This window comes from Arachis hypogaea, chromosome 18, assembly GCF_003086295.3.
Source record: "Arachis hypogaea cultivar Tifrunner chromosome 18, arahy.Tifrunner.gnm2.J5K5, whole genome shotgun sequence".
Classification (NCBI taxonomy): Eukaryota; Viridiplantae; Streptophyta; class Magnoliopsida; order Fabales; family Fabaceae; genus Arachis; species Arachis hypogaea.
In genome coordinates, this window is record NC_092053.1 from 123,082,492 (window position 1) to 123,107,386 (window position 24,895).

General features: G+C 42.9%; 1 pseudogene; it reads right to left on the reverse strand.

Moving 5' to 3' along the window:
* Nucleotides 1-429: 429 nt before the first annotated feature.
* On the reverse strand, nucleotides 430-3,307 carry LOC112771785 (probable rRNA-processing protein EBP2 homolog; annotated as a pseudogene).
* Nucleotides 3,308-24,895: the final 21,588 nt, after the last annotated feature.

Below are 24,895 nucleotides of genomic sequence, written 5' to 3' on the forward strand. Positions count from 1 at the left end.
AGCAGGATGCGGTTGTGTGCTCCGGAATTGTGATGGGTTGCGGCTGGATAATTACTTAATCAAACTAATGAACTAACAACTAGAAGTCTAGATCATTCCAACTTGGTTAAACATTTTCTCTTTTAATGAAACTAAGTATATAATGTAATATCTTATACAATGACATCCAAAGCTCCTATTAGCCTATACTCTACTGTTACAATCTTTACTCTGTCAAATGTTATCATATCCGATGTACCATCCAACAACTGAACAACCTGTTAAATTTGATAAATAGTACTTCTCTTATCACTTTTATCCAATGTGATTTTGGGTTTGTAAACAGTTCAAGGATGCTGTCAAGTGTCAAAAAAATATATTTTATCTTTGAGCAAAAACAACAAAATATATTTGATCCAGCTAAACAAATATAAGAACTGAACCAAAAGATAAAAGTAAATTAATCACTTCCAATATGCATCTAAAAGTTACACCGTCTTGAACACAAAAAAGAGCTACAATTAATTCATGCCATGCAACGGACAGCATATAGTAATAGATCATTGAACTACCAGACGCCAAAACTGGAGTAAATATTTAAGAATTTGTAATTGTCGATAAGAAAGTTACCATGAGATCAAGTAAAATAGAACTGGAGCAGATAAAATTTCAGGAGTACCACCAGCATTGGCAGATTCCATAATATCCATCCCTCGAGAAACATATGAAAAACGGGCGTATTTTACCTCTTTCTCTTCTTATTTCCTTTGCCTTCGCCCTTGTTGAATCCCTTAACGTCATAAGTCGTGTCAGCGGTGTTCTGCTTCTTCATTCCCTTCCTGCCTCCAAAACCAAATTTGGAATTCCTAAATTCCCTTTTCTTTTGTGTCTTTCCTTTTCCAAAAGCTTGCTTCCCCTTCCCTCCTGACCGATCACCCGGAGACACTCCCGGCCTTTTGCCCTTTGACCTCTCAAATGACTTTTCCATCCTCAAAGTCAAAACCTAAATCTGCATCATTGCCATGGTCAGCAAACCCACTCTGTTGCCTTTGCTTCCTCCATTTCTTAACAGATTCAATGTCCTGCTTTTTCTGCTTAGCCCGTTCTTTCATCTTCTGGGCTTGAATCTCTTTCGCCAACCTCTTCACCTCCCTGGCCTTTCTTCTCTCTTCGGCCTCTTCCATCTTCCACTTCTCTGCCAATACACGTCCTTTCACCTTTTGCATGTGGTTATCAGTCTTCACCATTTCTGCATAATAATCTGGAGGTCTCAGAAAGGGGAGACCCATTGACTGGAGTTTCTGATATGCCTGCTTTGTTCCCTCAAATGCCTGGTTCTAAAACGCAAGCTCACGTGTTAAGTCATCATTCACATCTACTTCTTGCTCTTGATCAATATCAATGGAGAGCGTGTGAATCCATCCCACATTCTCTGGCCAACTGATGTCTCCAAGTTTATCCAACAGAGCATCTCTGTTATAAACTGCAGTTTTAGACGGTTCAGTTAATTTCACATCTTCATCGGATTCTGATTCAGATTCTGATGCCGACCTTTCCTCATTAAGATCTTCAGCTTCACCACCAATGGTGGTATCATCATTTACCAAATGCTCCTCCATTCAACCTATAGAAAAATTTGGGGAAAAACTTTTAGAGCAAGATATTGCAGTCTAGCGTTTACAAGTATCAATTTCATTCTTTCACTTTGCCTAAACAAAAATTCATTGAAACTCGGAGACAGTACAAGGTATAAACACCCAGCACCCATAAAGAGGGAACCATGTGTTGAGTCGAAAGCAGAAACATAACTTGAGGTACACATTACGCACAAACCCGTTACGTGCTAACAGACATAACTTAGGGAAACATGGATGACAAGATTCCTACATATTCTGCTCAACAAATTAAGTATTTAAGACAACTGAAAGTATAATAACGCGTACAATATCAAAACGGCATAGGGTAATCCTAAACACTTCTTTTCATATTACAAAAAAAAAATGAAACAATACTATGCTTCAATAAAAAATAAACTAAAGCACTTGATATTTTCAAATTACTGGAACATAGAACCTAAAACTGTATACCTTTTTGTCTTAAAACAACAATCACATTCAAAGGGATAGTACTAAGTCACCATAAAGGACATAAAACCCGACTCATAACACAACTTCGCTCTAAATTGGAAGAAAAATCAGAATCTCAAGTGCATTGTGCAAGTGATAAGCAATAACATTTTTCACCATATCACCATATTTAAAAACTCATATATCCACCTTAAACCAAGACAAATGAATTAAGACAAAGGTCATAATGCAGCATAATTTGTGAAGCTCAATGACACACGAAGGTCAGTCTTAAGACCCAAATAAAAAGGTGCTCATAGAACACAATTCATATTTCCTAGCACTAGTATAACCTGATCCCTAATAATTCAAAGGCCAGATTTATTAATGCTATTGTGCTAGAATAAAACCTCTAATTTCCGCAACCCAGGCAGAAGCCGTCTATTTCCAGCATTCAAAGGACAGCAAGGTTGGGGATGTTTTGAACAAAATATTGGAGTTCAAGTAATCATTAAGACGGTCACAATCTATGCATAATTAAGTCACAAAACAGTAAAACACAAAGCAGCACATCACTACCCAAAAAAATCACAAAACACAAAACAGCAGCATAGCAGTCAGAGCTAATCAATAATCATTAATCAGATAATCATTCAATAAAAGCATAAAACATTCAATAATCATTCAATGATTTCTGAAAAGAGCATAAAAAAAAACGAAGAATAAATGAGCACTGACTGCGGCGGACGAAGACTCGAAGAGACAAGCCCCTGACTGCGGCGGACGGCGGCAAACACGGCTCCTCCTTGCGGCGGTGGTGGGGGCTAGGGTTTTTCTCTTGGTTGAGCTTCTGCTCTCTGAACTCGAAGGAAGGAGATTGGAATGGAGAAGGGTTTTTCTTCAATAATTTGATTTCCGAACAGAGCATTAAAAAAATTTAAAAAAACGAAGAACATGTGAGCAGTGATCACTGACCTTCGGTCTGAGACGGCGAGCACGACGGCGAGCATACGAAGACGACAGCTAGCACGACGGCAAGCAGACGAAGATGACGGACGCTCGAGGAAGAAGCTGCGCGCCTGCGACTGGTGAGTCTGAGAGCTAACAGGGGTTGGAGACTTGGAGAATGCCGACAGGACGAAAAGAGAAGCCGCCGGGTGCGACGGACGGCGGCAATGGCTCACTCCTTGCGGCGGTGGTGGAGGCTAGGGTTGCGGGCAGATCGTTGTTGTTGCTTTCTGAAAACTGAAGGAAGGGAGGGCTTGGGAAGGCTGGATCTCCCGTTTTTATTTTAAAGCGAACCAAACGGCGTGGTTTTACTGAAACCGGCTGGTTCCAATTCTGATTCAACCAGCCGATTCAGCGATTCACATCTGGTTTTTGATTGAATGATTCTCCATTCGAGGCGATGAACTGAACCGTGAGGCTGCCGGTTCATGGTCGGACCGTTCCGTCTAGCCAGTCCGGTCCAATTTTCAAAATAATGTACTCACATCCATGGCATTACCAAATGCTCCATGTTAGTGTAGAGTTCACTCTAAGCTTCTACAGCTGGCAAGTAGTTGTGCCAGCTCAACTGTAGTTAGTTACACCTAAACTAACTTGCAGCATGATACACCCTTTGTACATCACTCAACCAATATAAGTAACAGTTTTGTCACTATCTGTAATTCACGTTTTCTTTCACTATCATAATGAAGTGCTTCTCCTCTCTTCTTTCTCTCTGTTCTTTCTACTCAATTGCTCTCTCTTTCTCTTAACTCTGTAATCTCTTCTTTTTCATTGAGCTACTGATACCTTACATGGTATCAGAGCTTCGGTTCAGATCCATGGAACACTAAGTCTCTTCCGCCTCACAAAATCAGAAAAATCGAGCTCCACAACAGCAATCAACAACAATGGCGTTCATAGCAAATTTTCCAGCAACAATCAAGTTGGATGAAGACAACTTCAAAGCTTGGAAGCGTCAAGCACTCGCATGCATCAAAGCCAACAGACTCTAGAGTCATGTCACTGCTCTATCGATTCCAAGAAGATTTAGCTTCGATCAAGACAGAATTGAAGGAAAAGTATCACAAGAGTTCGAAGAGTGGGAACAACGTGATGAATGCCTAGTAGCTTGGATACTTTCTGCTATGAATGAAATCTTTGTAAACAAGGTTGTAGAATATGAATATGCACATGAAATCTAGGAAGCACTAGATGAATATTTCACAGCCAGGCTCAAATCGAAGATTAGGATGCTAAAGGCTCAACTAAAGATGATCAAGAAGCAAGGTACACTAGCAATTGAGTACATCTCCAAGATTAACAAGGTTGCCAATTCCTTAGCTACTCTTGGCACTCCACTGTCAAAAGAAGAACACATTGAAGCTGCTTTGTAAGGTTTGGATGAAGAATTCAGTGCATTCATCACCATGGTTAACTCCAAAATATACCATATGACCATCTGTGAATTTGAGTCACAACTGTTTGCGCAAGAAGAAGTAAAGAAAGATTTCGAAAGCCCGATCTGACAATGATGCAGGCAAATCTCGCTCACAAAGAATCAGATGCAAGAAAAGCCGAAGATGAATATTCAACAGAAGAGTCCTATGAAAACTATAGAAATTATGGCAGAGGGCAACCTAGCAGAAGAGGAAAAGGAAGAAGCTCTAGAGGAGGGAGGTCATCGTAGCAAGGGAATCGACCTCAGTGCCAATTATGTGGCAGATTCGGACACACGGTTTGGCAATGCTTCCACAGGTTCGACAAGAATTACCAAAATCCTCAATTGCAAACCTCCAATAATGGCCCTCTTCCACCTATTGTTGGCTTCCATCAACAAATTCATCACCCTCACTCAGCTTATCCACCAGTTCAGCAACAAGGCAACACCATTCAAGGCCATCCTCAAGCATTGTTTGCATCCAACAACTGTTCTGATAATGGGTGGTATCCGGATTCAGGAGCATCACACCATATCACCTTTAATCAAATGAACCTAATCAACAACTCAGAATATGAAGGACCTGAGCAAGTATTTAGAGGTAATGGTAAAGGTATGAGTATTGCTAATATTGGGAGCTTTATCATGCATGCATTTATGTCCAAAAAAAATTTTAAACTCCATAATTTGCTTTATGTACCAAATATCTCAAAGAATCTTGTAAGTGTCTCTAAGTTTGCACTAGACAATGGAGTATTCTTTGAATTCTGGCCTTACCTATGTGTTGTAAAATGCCAGGAATCCAAGATGGTTCTGCTCCAAGGCAAACTTAGCAATGTTCTATACAGGTTTGATGATGTACAAATCTCAAGACCAATCTGAAAATCTGATAAAGCTCAAGTATGTGTAGCTGAGCAGAAAAAGAGTGTGTATGTAAATGTTGCAAAAATAGAAAGACCAACAAAAAAAAGCAATAAAAAATCCAGAATAAGAAAACAATGAGATCAGTATCAATAATAAGTGTACCAGCAATGTGTGTAATAATATTGATGATTCTTGTGTGAATCAAATTGATAGCAATATATGCAGTGCCATTAGTGATTGCAGTGTCAATTGTTATGTGCATTTTCAGTCTGATTTTGTTTCTCCTGTAACTGTGCCTGCAAATGATGCAATAGTGCATTATGATAATTCTGCTCATGTAGTTGTATATCCTGACATTATCACTACAAACAAATATTGTGCCTTACTTACAAACACCACATCTGATGACTCAACTAATGCTGATCCCTACACCAGTGCTTCTGATGCACAAAACACTAACCATACCAGCAACCATTCACCACCAAATACCACCAAACTAACATCCATTCACTCCCAAAAGTTAACCAAGCTAGCAACAATCATACCAGCAACAATTCACCAACAAACACCAAGCAAACCAGCAACCTCTCACCACCAAGTGCAAACTAAACCAGCAACTATTCAACACCCACCTCAGCCTCAAAATCCTGTCCAATAGTCACCTTTGATCTTTGGCACAAGAGGCTTGGCTACCCCTCTCACAGCATAATTAGATCCATCCTGAGTAGTCAATAAATCCCTTTTTCTCCTACCAAAACCCCTTCTTGTAACTCTTGCATCATCAATAAAATTCATCAACTCCCCTTCTCTACCTCTCAAACCCAATACACACAGTCTTTAGAACTAGTGTTTTTTGACCTCTGGGGTCCTTCACTACAATACAGCATGCCAGGTTTTAGATACTATACATGCTTCACTGATGCCTACAGCCGATACACCTGCACTTACCTGCTAAACACCAAAAACCAAACCTTTTCAGTCTTCCTTCAATACAAAGCAATGATGGAAAAACAAACAGGATAAACAATCAAAGCCCTCCAAACATATCATGGTAGAGAGTACCTCTCCAAAACCTTTTCAACAGTGCCTTAGAGACCAGGGAATCCTTCACAGACTCACTTGCCCCCTCACATACACCAACAAAATGGGTGTGTTGAGCGCAAACACCGACACTTGACTGAAACCTCTTTCACTCTTCTTTCTCAAGCTTCTTTGCCTCTCTCCTTCTGGGATGAAGCCATTCTAACCTCCACCTACCTAATCAATAGACTCTCCACACCAGTGCTGAATTTTAAATCCCTATTAGAAGTACTCTTTCACATCACACCAAATTATACCTTATTAAAACCCTTCGATTGTTTGTGCTATCCCTGGCTCAGACCCTATAATAAATATAAATTTGATCATAGATCAACAAAGTGCATATTTTTAGGCTACACTTCTGCCCATAAGGACTATAAGTGGCTATCTCCTTCAGGTAGAGTATACGATGCCAGAAATGTCATTATCTGTGAACAGGAAATTTCCTATTCAACCCTCTTCCTCAACCAAACACAACCCAACCACACACAACACTCAAACACTACACCTTCAGCTACCTACACCTTTTATCCTCTTTGCTTTAACTTGCATGATACACCTCCCACTAATACCAATACTATGTCTTTATCATTACCTTCTATACCTGTTGAGATCACTAATATTGCTGAAACAAGAACTAACAATGTTAAAAAGGCAGATTGTCTTGAAACTGTTCCATTGCAGGTTGGGCCAACTATTCAGCCTTCCAATGTTGCACCTCAACTCTATAGTCCTGCCCTTGCCTCAATTGCTACTCCAAACAGTCACCACAAGCAAACCAGGAGCAAAAATGAAATCTTCAAGCCCAAAGTGCTCACTGCAGTAGCAAATATGGCACCTGGCTCTGTTGATACCTCACCAAGAACTGTACAGATGGGTTTTCAGGGTAAAGAAGAACCCCGATGGCACAGTCCAGAAGTACAAGGCAAGACTTATGGCCAGGGGTTTCCACCAATGCCAAGGGATTGACTATGATCAAATCTTCAGCCTCATGGTGCGGCCTGCGATAGTTTGAGTCATGCTCAATGTGGCTCTTGCAAAAGGATGGAAGATTCATCAATTTGACTTTAATAATGTGTTCCTTAATGGGGATCTTCATGAAACTGTCTACATGCAGCAGCTAGAAGGGTTCAAAGCCCCAAACTCTCTCCAAGTTTGTAAGCTTCAAAGGTCCCTCTATGGACTCAAACAGGCTCCAAAAGCCTGGTTCACAAAGCTTAGCTCTGCCCTTCAAAAATTTGGCTTCACAAGCACTCAATCAGATGTCTCCTTGTTCACTAAGTTTACCTCCTCTTCGGCTACATACATCCTAGTGTATGTGATAAACCCTATTTTGAGGGTTTATCTTGTATCGATTTCAGGGGTTTTATCAATGATTCCACACGCTTTTCATATGAAAATACAAGACTTTGTGTTCCTTTCCTAACTTTTGCCTTATGGATGAAAACATGCTTATTTTGCACTAAATTAGATACATTTCTAATCTTCTCTTGGTGCCATTCGATGTCGTGACCTGTGTGTTAAGTGGTTTCATAATATAGGGCAGGGATGAACCGGAAGAGGGAAGGAGAATGGGCGCGAAGGAAAGGAGCATGAGAAATTGAGCTTTGGAAACTTCAGCAAGGGCGCGTGCGCGTACTTGGCGCGCCCGCGTGGATTGCGCAGCTAGGAGTCAAAGCCAGAAGCCAAGCCACGAGCCGGCTTGTGTAGCGGCTAGGCCACAACCCCCATGGGCGCGCACGCGTATGCTGCGCCTCCGCTCACATTGCAAGATGCCCCAGTGGCGCGCACGCGTACTTTGCGCGTGCGCGCCGATGCTCGAACATGATTTTTTTTAGAAGTCACGTGACCTAGGCGTGGAGACAGTTGGAGATCTCATCTTGGGGGAAGTGCCTTGGCGGGAAGAGCTTAAGAAGACCAAGGGTTGAAGGGTTAAGGACTTTTGGCTCATTTTTAGATAGTTCTAGATTTTTTAGCTATTGTTAGTTACACTCTTGGGTAGAGAGAGAGAGAGAGAGATTCTAAGCTCTCATGAGGGTTCATCTTCATCCATTTTTCTGAATTCTCCATCACATTTTGGTGAGATCCATTGCAATTCTCAATTTACTTGTTCATGTTATAGATCTTCTTCTCCAATTTCAATTAGTGCTTGTAATTGCTCAATCTTCATAGATCCTAGATTCAACTTTGTAGTTTTGGATTTTCTTCTATTTCTTGAGAAGTTCATTTCCATTGTTGTTCTTTGTTAATTGTTGTTAGTTCCTTGTGTTGAAGCACTTTCAATTCTACTTCCTTCTCATTTTTACTATGCCTTTTATCATTGCTCATCAATTGTTTGATAAAATGCCAACATTAGTTATGGAGTAAAAGTTTCTTACTTGGCATAGGGTTTGGGTCATTAGAAAGAGTTGAATAGTTTATGTCAATTGTTGATTTGGAATTAGAAATTGCTAATTGACTTGGAGTGCACTAAAGCTAGATTTCTCTAAGGTGAAAACTAGGACTTGTGACTCAAGTTAGTTATTCTCATTTGACTTTCCTCTATACCTAGGAGTTGACTAAATGAAGCAAGGCCTAATTGTTGTCATCATTGAAGGGACTATAAGGATAGAATTTCTAATGCCAACCCTAGACCAAGTCTTCTAAAAATTGATTGCTTGTTTGTCATTGATTTTGCTAAACCTTCAAAAGAACCACAACAAGGCTTCCTAATCAATAAGATGCATGCTCTAGCAATTCCAAGGGAGGACGACTCGGGGGACTAGTACTCTCGGTTATAGATTGTAGGATTGTTTGATGCGAAGTTTGAATGTTGATTAGACTATACTCACGATTATATCCATTATTGAATTCTATATCGGCATGACAAATTTCGTTTATCAAAATGGCGCCGTTGCCGGGGAATTTTTGCTTAGTGTGCCATGTTATTGCTTAGAGTAGTTATGTGTGCATGCATATAGTTGCATCTTTTTGTGATTCTTTGTCCAAGTGACCGACCCTTCATTGTCACCATGAATTTCACTTCCCCTTCATTGCATGACGCCTTCACAACCGAATCCGAGCTTAGTCCCCTTTGATCCGGAAATAGAACGAACTTTGTTTCACATTAGACAAGCTCGGAAGCGGTTAAGGTTTGGACAAGGTGAAGAGGTTTCCACCACCTCAACCACCTTACTAAAAGTGAACATTGAACCGTCACTCAACGAAGGCAATAATCATTCTCCCATCAAACTCACTAACAATTCTTTTCTTGTTTTAGGTACTAACGCCATGGATGCTCCGAGGAGAGTTACTATCAAGGAAGCGGGTGCACCGGATTATGTCCTTCAACCCCTTCATGTAACTCACCCCAATTTGAATGCAAACTTTGAACTCAAGACCGCTTTGATCAACCTCCTACCCAAATTTCATGGGCTTTTCGCACAAGACCCTATTCAACATCTCAAAGACTTCCATCGTATATGCTCAACAACTAGACGGGAAGGGTCCGATGAAGTCGCTATATGGTTGTTCGCTTTCCCTTTTTCTCTTGAGGACAAGGCTAAAGAATGGTTCTACACTTTATCTAGTGAAGTCACCTCCGATTGGGACTTGCTTAGACGAGGATTCTTGGATAAATTCTTGCCCCCGGAGAAGATGGATAGGCTAAGGAAGGAAATGTCTTGTATTGTACAAGGTGAAATGGAACCACTGCACGAGTATTGGGAACGGTTTCGTAAGCTACTAGACGCATGCCCTAATCACATGCTTGACACTCAAGTATTGCTTGGATACATATGTCAAGGGATGCGAGAACAAGATAGAACCCTCTTGGACACCTCTAGCAATGGTTCTTTGTCTAAATATAAAACAGCGGAGGAGGCATGGCAACTCATCATTGATTTAGCCGAATCCAATCAACATATGAGACGAAGAGTCAACCGGCCAAGAACCGTGAATGAGGTATCCACTAGTAGTGAAACCACCGCTCTAACCAAATCCTTGAGCGAAATGATATCCGTCTTGAGGCAACTCCAATTGAGCCAACAACCACAACAACCTCAACCTCAACCATATCAACAACACTCTCCACCCCCTCAACAACACAACCAACAATTGGTCCCTCAAAAAGTGTGTGGCATTTGTTCTTGCTATTCCCACTACACGGACGAGTGCCCAAGCCTTCAAGAGGACAACACTTTGGCGGCTACCCACAATTTCTATGACCGCCCATATCAAGGGTACAACCAAGGCGGTAATCCTAACCAAGGGCAACCTTATCAAGGAGGAAGCTACAATCAAGGGAGTGGGTACCACAATCAAAATTGGAGAGACAATCATCAACAAGGAAATAGGGACAACAACAACAATGGAGGAGGTCAAAGATGGAACAACAATTCACAAAACCGGCCACCATACAACCAACAAAACCCACAAAGAAACTACCAAACATACCAACCACCACATCAAAGACCACTACCCAACCAATCACAAGCTCCTCAACTCACATATCCAACCGCCCCCTCCAACCAAGATGAAACACTCCGGACCATCATCCAAGGCCAAAAAGAACTACAAAACACACTTGCTTCCGGTCTCACCAGCCTCACCTCTACACTACAAGCTCTTCTTGCACGAATGGACACATCATCAAATCCTACTCCTCAACCCCCAATCCAAAGCGTCATTCCCTCTCAACCTCAACCCAATCCTAAGGGGGGCATCAATGCCATCACCTTGAGATCCGGAACACAATTAAAAGAGAAGGGAGCAAAGGATTCAAATCCCGTCACAATCACTCAAGAGGAGGAGAGAATAGATATAGAAGAGGTAGTGGAAAAGGAGACACCACAAGTCATAGTTGAGGATGAAACTCAACCAACAAAAGAGACTCCCAAGACCAAGAGAACCTTGGAAGAAGAAATTGCTCAACCACTCCCATTTTCAACACTTGCAAAGAAAGCTAGGAAGCGCATAGAACTCGACCCCAAAATGGTAGAAATGTTCAAGAAAGTCGAGGTAACCATCCCCCTCTTTGACGCTATCCATCAAGTTCCTAGATATGCAAAATTCCTTAAAGATCTATGCATGAACAAGGATGGAATTCTTGAATTGGAAACCATCCCATTGGGGAGTTCTATTTCCGCTTTAATGGGAGCATTGCCCGAGAAATGTGATGATTCGGGTCCTTGCATGGTCACTTGCACCGTCAATGGAGTTCAATTCGTAGATTGTATGTGTGACCTCGGAGCATGTGTTAGCATCATGCCTCTCTCCGTCTACCGGGTATTGAAGTTACCACCACTAAAAAGGTCGACGGCGAGATTTGTCCTAGCGGATAAAAGCATAATAACCGTGACGGGTGTCGCGGAAGATGTATTGGTGAATGTCAAAGGGTTGGTATTTCCGATTGACTTCTACGTCCTTGAAATGCCATCAAGTGAAACCAAGAGAGCATCATCCATCCTACTTGGAAGACCATTTTTGAGAACTTCTAGATTTAAGCTAGATGCTTACTCGGGAACATACTCATTTGAGATAGATGGGAGAGTCGTAAGTTTTAGCCTAGAAGAAGCAATGAAGCATCCACCGGAAAATCACTCTCTATTCCGGTGTGATCCAATTGACAACATTGTTGCCGAAGTGCACCTTGCAAGGTTAGATGAGAAGTACATGATTGAAGAAGCAAATGAAGATCCAAGCAAATTAAACACCACACACCATACAAACCATCCGGAAATTCAAACATCAAATCATGACAAAAAGATGGAATTGAAGCCACTACCCCCCCACCTAAGGTACTCATATCTTGATGAAGCCCAAAAGCTCCCCGTGATAATCGCACAAGAGCTAACTCCTCAACAAGAAGAAAAGTTGCTAGAGGTATTGAGAAAAAATAAAAGGGCAATCGGGTGGAGTTTGGCGGATCTAATGGGAATAAGCCCCCAAGTATGCGAGCACCGCATATTCCTTGAAGAAGGAGCAAGACCGGTTCGACAACCTCAAAGGAGATTTAATCCAACCATTCTTGAGGTGGTGAAAAAAGAGGTCACTCGGCTACTTGAAGCGGACATCATCTATCCTATCTCGGATAGCGAGTGGGTAAGCCCGGTCCAAGTGGTACCAAAGAAATCCGGGGTGACCACAATCAAAAATGAAAGCGGTGAACTTATAGCAACAAGAGTGCAAAATTCTTGGAGAGTATACATAGACTACCGGAGGTTGAATGCGGCCACAAGGAAGGACCACTTTCCACTACCGTTTATCGATCAAATGCTTGATCGACTAGCCGGTAAATCATATTATTGCTTTCTTGATGGTTACTCCGGATACTTCCAAATACACATTGCTCTAGAGGACCAAGAAAAAACAACATTTACTTGCCCCTTTGGAACGTATGCTTACAAACGTATGCCATTTGGCCTATGCAACGCGCCGGCAACGTTTCAAAGATGCATGATGAGCCTATTTGCGGACTTTCTAGAGCAATGTATGGAAGTCTTCATGGACGACTTTAGCGTGTACGGTGATTCATTTGATCATTGCTTAGGTAACCTTGAAAAAGTCTTAGAGAGATGCACCAAAACAAACCTTGTCCTAAATTTTGAAAAGTGTCATTTCATGGTCAAACAAGGCATTGTTTTGGGGCACATAGTTTCAAAAGAAGGCATCTCCGTAGATCCGGCAAAAATAAATGTCATATCTAGTTTACCTTACCCCTCCTCCGAGAGGGAAGTCCGCTCTTTTCTTGGACATGCAGGATTCTACCGGAGATTCATCAAAGACTTTAGCAAGGTAGCCCTACCTCTCTCTCGGCTACTGCAAAAGAACACTGAATTTGAGCTAAGCAAGGAATGTATGGAAGCATATGACAAACTTAAAGTGGCATTGACACAAGCTCCTATTGTGCGATGACCGAATTGGGCTCAACCATTTGAAATCATGTGTGATGCTTCGAATTATGCGATAGGGGCCGCGTTAGCACAACGCGAGGGTAAGACTCCCTATGTCATAGCTTATGCTTCAAAAACATTAGACGGAGCCCAATCCAACTACACTACTACCGAGAAGGAACTCCTAGCTGTTGTTTTTGCTCTGGATAAGTTCCGAGCCTATCTTCTTGGTTCTAAGGTAGTAGTGTTCTCGGATCACGCGGCACTAAAGTATTTGTTGGGCAAAAAGGAATCAAAATCGAGATTAATTCGTTGGGTGCTTTTGTTACAATAATTTGACTTGGAAATCAAGGATAGGAGTAGTTCCCAAAACTTAGTGGCGGACCATCTGAGTCGCCTTGAACACACAAAAAGCGACACCACTCCTATCAATGACTCCTTCCCTCTAGATAGTTTGCACGCAATCTCGGAAGTGGTTTCTTGGTATGCCCCGATAGCAAACTACTTGGTTTCACGCATCTTCCCTCCCAATCTCAACAAACATCAAAAGGACAAACTGAAAAGCGAATCCAAATACTATGTTTGGGACGATCCCTATTTGTGGAGGTGTGGAGCGGACCAAATAGTGCGACGGTGCATACCTCAAACCGAATTCCAAGCAATCTTAGACGCTTGCCATTCTTCCGAAGGAGGTGGCCACTACGGCCCCCAAAGAACGGCAAGAAAGGTCCTTGATTGCGGATTTTGGTGGCCAACCCTTCTCAAAGATTCTTCCCTCTATTGCAAATCTTGTCCCCAATGCATTCGGTTTGGAAATCTTTCTAAGAAGGACGAAATCCCCCAACAAAATATGCTTTTTTGTGAAATCTTTGATGTATGGGGAATCGACTTCATGGGACCATTTCCGAATTCCAATGGCTTTCTCTACATCTTGTTAGCCGTCGATTATGTGTCAAAATGGGTGGAGGCAATCCCCACCCGGACGGATGATGCCCATGTTGTTTATTCTTTTGTGAGGAATAATATCATTTGTCGTTTTGGCTCCCCAAGAGCAATCATAAGTGATCAAGGATCCCATTTTTGCAACAAAAAAATGGACGGCCTCATGAGAAAGTATGGCATCATACACAAAGTCGCCACGGCCTACCACCCTCAGACAAACGGCCAAGCCGAGGTGTCTAACCGGGAAATTAAACATGTGTTGGAAAGAATTGTGAAGCCGAATAGGAAAGATTGGAGCACTAAACTCTCCGATGCACTTTGGTCATATCGAACGGCTTATAAAACACCCATTAGCATGAGCCCTTTTAGACTTGTATATGGTAAAGCATGCCATCTACCGGTAGAAATCGAACACAAAGCTTATTGGGCCATAAAGGAATGCAATATGAATTTGGGTGGAGCCGGAGTAGAGAGAAAGCTTCAATTGGCGGAATTGGAATGCTTGAGATTAGAAGCCTATGACAATTCTAGACTCTACAAGGAGAAGATGAAAGCCATTCATGACAAGAACATTAGGAGAAGGGAATTTGGACCCGGTGACCTAGTACTCCTTTACAACTCAAGGTTGAGATTACTACCCGGAAAGCTTAGATCAAGATGGGACGGACCTTACCAAGTAGAGAAAGTAGAACCTTACGGGGTCTATCACTTGCGCCACCCATCAAGTCCGGACATTTTCAAGGTGAATGGGCACCGTCTCAAATTGTACCATGGTGAGCAAAGAAAGAACTCCAAGGAATTTGAAGTGTTCCTCTTGAGGGATGCATCTCTTGAACAAGAACTTTGAGCTAATGGACGTCCAACTTAAGGACGGTAAACAAAAGTGCTAGGTGGGAGACACTCCACCATGGTAAGATTTACCATTTGTACATAACCATCGAATTCTTCTTTGATTGATACTTGTTTACTACTTGACTTCATGTTTGGTAGCTAGGTGATCGGTGAAGTTGTAGTTAGATTTCGTTTCAAATTTTGTTTCATTTGTAGAGTTCATTTGGTCCTTTATCATGTCAATACATCCTTCTATAGTGCCTAAAATGGTTGTTTGGAGGGTTGGAATGCTGAAGGTAGTGCGAGAACATGCAAATTTGAAGAAGGCACCCTTTTGCGCGAGCGCGCACCTCACGCGCACGCGCCCATGAAGCATTTCCGACAACCCACGCGGACGCGCGGATTGTACGAAGTACCCCTCCATACATATTCCAGAGAGTTAGGCCACTCTTGCACCCGCACCATGCCTGAGGCATAGGCCGCTCACGCGTGCGCGCACAGGGCGCGTACGCACCCCCTGACAAGTCCTCAGATCGACGCGCTAGCACACCTCGCGCGCGCGCGCCGATCGCCCCTGTGCACTCCTGGTACATATTCCAGAGAGTTAGGCCACTCTCGGGCCTGCACTAAGCCACCAGCCCACCACCTCTGACGCGTGCGCGCACTAGGCGCCAACGCGCTCACATGCCCACAACGCGAGGCACGCGCACGCGCCCATGCCGCGCGCGCGACGATCGCCCCCTGTGCACTCCTGGTACATATTCCAGAGAGTTAAGCCAACCCCAAGCCCACCTCAAGCCTGGGGCATAATCACAGTGCCGCCCGCGCGCGCCATCGCTCCGCCTCGCTTCCTTGCGCTAGCGCGCCCCGTGCGCGCCCGCGTGGATGACCGACGTCCATATAATGGGGAGCACACTTGCCCCCTTCATTCTTCTTCCCCTTTTTTCTTCTTACCTCCTATACTACCCATTTACCTACTACTACCTCTCCTCCCAAATCACCCCCTACCATCACAAACAACCACCTCCGGCGACCACCTACCTCCGGTGGCCCCTACATTGCCCCCCTCCATTCTCCATCATTCCAATCCACAACCTTTCCCCCCATACCCCTCTTCCATCTCTCTCGAGGTACTATACTAGGCTCCCCTCTTACTCTACTTCTCTCTTTTGCTTCATAGTCAGTTAATATCATTCTCTTATAGGTAGTCTTTTCTCCCCCCCCCTCTCTTTTGAGCCCCTCATTTCTTTGGGGTGTGTTTTTAGCTCCTTTTCCATTTAACTCTTCATGGGCACTTGGGTCATAACTTCTCTTGCATTGATGGATGAGATGTGTTGCATAATTTTCTTATAACCACTGTGCATTGTAGTGATTAATGTTGGTTTGTGGACTGTTACATTGCTTCCCCCCATCTATTTACATACTACTAAAGGATGTACCCCAAGTGTTTAAAGAAATGCATACATGACACTTTTTGAACTCATTATGACTCATTGCTTCTTAACTAGTCACTTTTGGGTGCACCTTCACATTCTACAATCCACCCACTCACCATTTCATAAACTGCTTCCCACTTTTGGTATTTGAGGGTGTATGCTTCTCATGCCATCTCCGTGCATGCCTACACTACCCCTATACCACATGCCAATGATTTGCCTTGCTCATCACATGTTATCTTCGTTACATGTTGCAGCTGTCATGTAATAAGGATACCCATATTCTTAAGGCACAATTTCTCATTTGCATAATCATATTCAATTACGCTTCTTTGGGTTTGATGTTATCTCCTTTCCTTACTATCACAGGATGGTCATCAAAAAGAGCAACGGGAAGGCCCCGAAGAAGCCAGCATCCCATAGCGCACGCCAGGAACTAACGGCCAAGCCACTCCTAAAGAAGGCTAAGGGCCCCGTTGATGTTCTAGAGAAGGACAACCCTCCGAAAGATCCGAACAAGTTCCCTAACCGCTACTGCGAACTCGTTTACTCAAGGATGATTGAAAGGAATTATCACCCGGAGCCCCTTCTGGTCCTACCAGCTCACCTCACTCCGATAGTGATGCCACACATTGACCGGAGGCAATGGAGGTTCCTCTTGAGGCAACCCAAGGAGGTCAACTTATCGTGGGTGGTGGAATTCTACACCAATTACCACTCACCCCTTCTCACATCAATCTTTGTGCGCCGGAAGCATGTGTCAATCACAGTGGAAGCCATCCAAGGAGTCCTTGGGATTGGGCCGTTAGCAGATGGATATGATGCCTATCAAGAAGTCTTGACAGCATGCGCCGACCGTGAGTTCGATTGGAACGCCGTCCTCCGCGTAATTGCTTCACCCGAAGCATGTTGGATTCGGGGGACCATAAAGCGAAGACCAAAAGGTTTAGATGCACGCTACCTCACTCAAGAAGCCACGACATGGGCCCAAATACTAGCCCACTACGTGCTCCCAAGCACTCATGGGTCATCCATTACCATCGAGCTTGCCTTATTGATATGGTGCATCTTAACCGAGAAACCGATCGACATTTCGCATGCCATTCGCCAATCCATGGGGCGCATTCATGCCAAGGAAAATCTACCATTCCTCGCTATGGTGACCGAATTAGTGGCGGCAGCCGGCGTCCACCGAGAGACTAAGGATAGGAGGACCTCAATCCCGGTCGAGGGTGATATTATTCCGACCAAGAGGTGCCTCAAGCCTCCGGAAGTCACCAAGGACATTGGACTACCCACTCCTACTCGCAACACCACTACATCCTCCACGCCACAAAAATCAGCCACCCAACGCTTTGAAGACCTTCACAAGAAGTTGGACCGTTATGAGAGGCGTAACCAACGCCGATATGCTCACGTGAAGAAACTTCTGAGCATTGTCACCCCACCTATGGAGGAACCAGATATCTCCACATCCACCGCGACCTCAAGCGGAAGTAGCGATGACAACGGAGATGACGGACACTCGGGGGTCGGCCATTGCCAACCATTGCGCATCACCTCTAGCACGGAGGACCGTGCTAAGTTTTAAGTGTGGGGAGGTCGGCCGACCGATCTCCGTAGGTAACACCCAAATAAATTTTCGTTTTCTGAACTCCTTTGTAGTAGGATAGGTTGCATGATTAGGTTTTCCATGATATCATTTGCATGATAAGTTTACTTGGTTGGAACAATGAAACTCTCTCTTAGGAAACTAATACTTTGGGGCAACCTTGATATTGCCAATTTTGAATATCTTGATGCCAAACTTGCTTGAAGAATTGTATTTTGGAACATGAATTTTGAGTTAAGAACACAAGCTAGTAAGCTTTGAGCCTTGTTTTGTGGCTACATCGTATAGTCACTTATTTTCCTTCTTGTGTGCAATTGTTTCCTCTCTATGAGTGTAATCTTTGCTTTGTTTGAGTCTATATGTCCATTATTCCGTGTATTCATGCATTTATATGATTGAGGCCATCATTTCATTAGCCCACCTACCAAATAGCCTTACCCTCTATCTTCCCTTGTTAGCCAAAATTGAGCCTACGCTTAACCCACTTGTTCTTTAAATTAGCACATTACAAGCCTAAAGCGGAAAACCATAATTGTCCTTATTTGGATCTTTGATTAGCTTAGGCTAGTGTGTGTGTGAGTAGCATTCAAGTGTGGGAACCTTGGGACATTGGGGGAATACAAGGGGTAGTTTTTGGGAAGTAGGTACATACTCATGTATTGGTCAGATGTAAAACCTTATGCATTGATGCTCTTGTAGATAGAAAAAAAAAACAACAAATGAAGAAGAAAATAGAAGAGATAATATGAAAAAAAAATTTTAGAAATAAGAGAAAAAAAAAAGAGAGAAGAAGGAAAAGAAAAGAAAGAAATAAAAAGGGGACAAAATGCCCTAAAGCAAAGCGCAACTTAATAAGATCAATGCATAAGTATTGTGAAATGAAAAAAAAAAAGGAAAAATACATGAGTATGTGAAAAAGTGAAGAATGGGTAGTTAGAATATAACTCAATTGTATAGGATGTCATAGGTTAGGAGGAAAGCTTAAAGCTTATCAAAGATTCAAATTTCAAGCTCACTTAACCATATATGCATCCTACCTTGACCCGAGCCCCATTACAACCAAAGAAAAGACCTCATGATAGATGTATGCATGCAGGAAATATATGTTGATTGATTAGATGAGGAACAAATCTTGGAAAGCATGATTAGGAGGAAATTGAGAGAATCAACCCTAGACACTCGAGCGAATAGAGTGTAAACACTTCCGGTGAGGGTTCGATGGCTCTAATTCATGATTCCCGGCTCTCACGAGCATGCTTCATGCAAAATTGCATATATTGCACTTGATGCTGAAAAATTGGTGAATCCCATATATTGACCGCCACCGTGCCCTATATGCTTGCATATATCTTAGGAAGGTTGATTTGTTCCTAACCAAGTAGATGGTAGTACTAGTCGTAGTTGCATTCACGTAAGTAGGCTGCACCTCAGGAGTCTTATGCCTTTATGATCCTTCGGTCTTTTGCGTTTCTCTTGCATTTCTCTAAGCATGAGGACATGCTAGAATCTAAGTGTGGGGAGGTTGATAAACCCCATTTTGAGGGTTTATCTTGTATCGATTTCAGGGGTTTTATCAATGATTCCACACGCTTTTCATATGAAAATACAAGACTTTGTGTTCCTTTCCTAACTTTTGCCTCATGGATGAAAACATGCTTATTTTGCACTAAATTAGATACATTTCTAATCTTCTCTTGGTGCCATTCGATGCCGTGACTTGTGTGTTAAGTGGTTTCAGAATATAGGGCAGGGATGAACCGGAAGAGGGAAGGAGAATGGGCGCGAAGGAAAGGAGCATGAGAAATTGAGCTTTGAAAACTTCAGCAAGGGCGCGTGCGCGTACTTGGCGCGCCCGCGTGGATTGCGCAGCTAGGAGTCAAAGCCAGAAGCCAAGCCATGAGCCGGCTTGTGTAGCGGCTAGGCCACAACCCCCATGGGCGCGCACGCGTACGCTGCGCCTCCGCTCACATTGCAAGATGCCCCAGTGGCGCGCACGCGTACTTTGCGCGTGCGCGCCGATGCTCGAACATGATTTTTTTTAGAAGTCACGTGAACTAGGCGTGGAGACAGTTGGAGATCTCATCTTGGGGGAAGTGCCTTGGCGGGAAGAGCTTAAGAAGACCAAGGGTTGAAGGGTTAAGGACTTTTGGCTCATTTTTAGATAGTTCTAGATTTTTTAGCTATTGTTAGTTACACTCTTGGGTAGAGAGAGAGAGAGAGAGATTCTAAGCTCTCATGAGGGTTCATCTTCATCCATTTTTCTGAATTCTCCATCACATTTTGGTGAGATCCATTGCAATTCTCAATTTACTTGTTCATGTTATAGATCTTCTTCTCCAATTTCAATTAGTGCTTGTAATTGCTCAATCTTCATAGATCCTAGATTCAACTTTGTAGTTTTGGATTTTCTTCTATTTCTTGAGAAGTTCATTTCCATTGTTGTTCTTTGTTAATTGTTGTTAGTTCCTTGTGTTGAAGCACTTTCAATTCTACTTCCTTCTCATTTTTACTATGCCTTTTATCCTTGCTCATCAATTGTTTGATAAAATGCCAACATTAGTTATGGAGTAAAAGTTTCTTACTTGGCATAGGGTTTGGGTCATTAGAAAGAGTTGAATAGTTTATGTCAATTGTTGATTTGGAATTAGAAATTGCTAATTGACTTGGAGTGCACTAAAGCTAGATTTCTCTAAGGTGAAAACTAGGACTTGTGACTCAAGTTAGTTATTCTCATTTGACTTTCCTCTATACCTAGGGGTTGACTAAATGAAGCAAGGCCTAATTGTTGTCATCATTGAAGGGACTATAAGGATAGAATTTCTAATGCCAACCCTAGACCAAGTCTTCTAAAAATTGATTGCTTGTTTGTCATTGATTTTGCTAAACCTTCAAAAGAACCACAACAAGGCTTCCTAATCAATAAGATGCATGCTCTAGCAATTCCAAGGGAGGACGACTCGGGGGACTAGTACTCTCGGTTATAGATTGTAGGATTGTTTGATGCGAAGTTTGAATGTTGATTAGACTATACTCACGATTATATCCATTATTGAATTCTATATCGGCATGACAAATTTCGTTTATCAAAATGGCGCCGTTGCCGGGGAATTTTTGCTTAGTGTGCCATGTTATTGCTTAGAGTAGTTATGTGTGCATGCATATAGTTGCATCTTTTTGTGATTCTTTGTCCAAGTGACCGACCCTTCATTGTCACCATGAATTTCACTTCCCCTTCATTGCATGACGCCTTCACAACCGAATCCGAGCTTAGTCCCCTTTGATCCGGAAATAGAACGAACTTTGTTTCACATTAGACAAGCTCGGAAGCGGTTAAGGTTTGGACAAGGTGAAGAGGTTTCCACCACCTCAACCACCTTACTAAAAGTGAACATTGAACCGTCACTCAACGAAGGCAATAATCATTCTCCCATCAAACTCACTAACAATTCTTTTCTTGTTTTAGGTACTAACGCCATGGATGCTCCGAGGAGAGTTACTATCAAGGAAGCGGGTGCATCGGATTATGTCCTTCAACCCCTTAATGTAACTCACCCCAATTTGAATGCAAACTTTGAACTCAAGATCGCTTTGATCAACCTCCTACCCAAATTTCATGGGCTTTTCGCACAAGACCCTATTCAACATCTCAAAGACTTCCATCGTATATGCTCAACAACTAGACGGGAAGGGTCCGATGAAGTCGCTATATGGTTGTTCGCTTTCCCTTTTTCTCTTGAGGACAAGGCTAAAGAATGGTTCTACACTTTATCTAGTGAAGTCACCTCCGATTGGGACTTGCTTAGACGAGGATTCTTGGATAAATTCTTGCCCCCGGAGAAGATGGATAGGCTAAGGAAGGAAATGTCTTGTATTGTACAAGGTGAAATGGAACCACTGTACGAGTATTGGGAACGGTTTCGTAAGCTACTAGACGCATGCCCTAATCACATGCTTGACACTCAAGTATTGCTTGGATACATATGTCAAGGGATGCGAGAACAAGATAGAACCCTCTTGGACACCTCTAGCAATGGTTCTTTGTCTAAATATAAAACAGCGGAGGAGGCATGGCAACTCATCATTGATTTAGCCGAATCCAATCAACATATGAGACGAAGAGTCAACCGGCCAAGAATCGTGAATGAGGTATCCACTAGTAGTGAAACCACCGCTCTAACCAAATCCTTGAGCGAAATGACATCCGTCTTGAGGCAACTCCAATTGAGCCAACAACAACCACAACAACCTCAACCTCAACCATATCAACAACACTCTCCACCCCCTCAACAACACAACCAACAATTGGTCCCTCAAAAAGTGTGTGGCATTTGTTCTTGCTATTCCCACTACACGGACGAGTGCCCAAGCCTTCAAGAGGACAACACTTTGGTGGCTACCCACAATTTCTATGACCGCCCATATCAAGGGTACAACCAAGGCGGTAATCCTAACCAAGGGCAACCTTATCAAGGAGGAAGCTACAATCAAGGGAGTGGGTACCACAATCAAAATTGGAGAGACAATCATCAACAAGGAAATAGGGACAACAACAACAATGGAGGAGGTCAAAGATGGAACAACAATTCACAAAACCGGCCACCATACAACCAACAAAACCCACAAAGAAACTACCAAACATACCAACCACCACATCAAAGACCACCACCCAACCAATCACAAGCTCCTCAACTCACATATCTAACCGCCCCCTCCAACCAAGATGAAACACTCCGGACCATCATCCAAGGCCAAAAAGAACTACAAAACACACTTGCTTCCGGTCTCACCAGCCTCACCTCTACACTACAAGCTCTTCTTGCACGAATGGACACATCATCAAATCCTACTCCTCAACCCCCAATCCAAAGCGTCATTCCCTCTCAACCTCAACCCAATCCTAAGGGGGGCATCAATGCCATCACCTTGATATCCGGAACACAATTAAAAGAGAAGGGAGCAAAGGATTCAAATCCCATCACAATCACTCAAGAGGAGGAGAGAATAGATATAGAAGAGGTAGTGCAAAAGGAGACACCACAAGTCATAGTTGAGGATGAAACTCAACCAACAAAAGAGACTCCCAAGACCAAGAGAACCTTGGAAGAAGAAATTGCTCAACCACTCCCATTTTCAACACTTGCAAAGAAAGCTAGGAAGCGCATAGAACTCGACCCCAAAATGGTAGAAATGTTCAAGAAAGTCGAGGTAACCATCCCCCTCTTTGACGCTATCCATCAAGTTCCTAGATATGCAAAATTCCTTAAAGATCTATGCATGAACAAGGATAGAATTCTTGAATTGGAAACCATCCCATTGGGGAGTTCTATTTCCGCTTTAATGGGAGCATTGCCCGAGAAATGTGATGATTCGGGCCCTTGCATGGTCACTTGCACCGTCAATGGAGTTCAATTCGTAGATTGTATGTGTGACCTCGGAGCATGTGTTAGCATCATGCCTCTCTCCGTCTACCGGGTATTGAAGTTACCACCACTAAAAAGGTCGACGGCGAGATTTGTCCTAGCGGATAAAAGCATAATAACCGTGACGGGTGTCGCGGAAGATGTATTGGTGAATGTCAAAGGGTTGGTATTTCCGATTGACTTCTACGTCCTTGAAATGCCATCAAGTGAAACCAAGAGAGCATCATCCATCCTACTTGGAAGACCATTTTTGAGAACTTCTAGATTTAAGTTAGATGCTTACTCGGGAACATACTCATTTGAGATAGATGGGAGAGTCGTAAGTTTTAGCCTAGAAGAAGCAATGAAGCATCCACCAGAAAATCACTCTCTATTCCGGTGTGATCCAATTGACAACATTGTTGCCGAAGTGCACCTTGCAAGGTTAGATGAGAAGTACATGATTGAAGAAGCAAATGAAGATCCAAGCAAATTAAACACCACACACCATACAAACCATCCGGAAATTTAAACATCAAATCATGACAAAAAGATGGAATTGAAGCCACTACCCCCCCCCCACCTAAGGTACTCATATCTTGATGAAGCCCAAAAGCTCCCCGTGATAATCGCACAAGAGCTAACTCCTCAACAAGAAGAAAAGTTGCTAGAGGTATTGAGAAAAAATAAAAGGGCAATCGGGTGGAGTTTGGCGGATCTAATGGGAATAAGCCCCCAAGTATGCGAGCACCGCATATTCCTTGAAGAAGGAGCAAGACCGGTTCGACAACCTCAAAGGAGATTTAATCCAACCATTCTTGAGGTGGTGAAAAAAGAGGTCACTCGGCTACTTGAAGCGGACATCATCTATCCTATCTCGGATAGCGAGTGGGTAAGCCCGGTCCAAGTGGTACCAAAGAAATCCGGGGTGACCACAATCAAAACTGAAAGCGGTGAACTTATAGCAACAAGAGTGCAAAATTCTTGGAGAGTATACATAGACTACCGGAGGTTGAATGCGGCCACAAGGAAGGACCACTTTCCACTACCGTTTATCGATCAAATGCTTGATCGACTAGCCGGTAAATCATATTATTGCTTTCTTGATGGTTACTCCGGATACTTCCAAATACACATTGCTCTAGAGGACCAAGAAAAAACAACATTTACTTGTCCCTTTGGAACGTATGCTTACAAACGTATGCCATTTGGCCTATGCAACGCGCCGGCAACGTTTCAAAGATGCATGATGAGCCTATTTGCGGACTTTCTAGAGCAATGTATGGAAGTCTTCATGGACGACTTTAGCGTGTACGGTGATTCATTTGATCATTGCTTAGGTAACCTTGAAAAAGTCTTAGAGAGATGCACCAAAACAAACCTTGT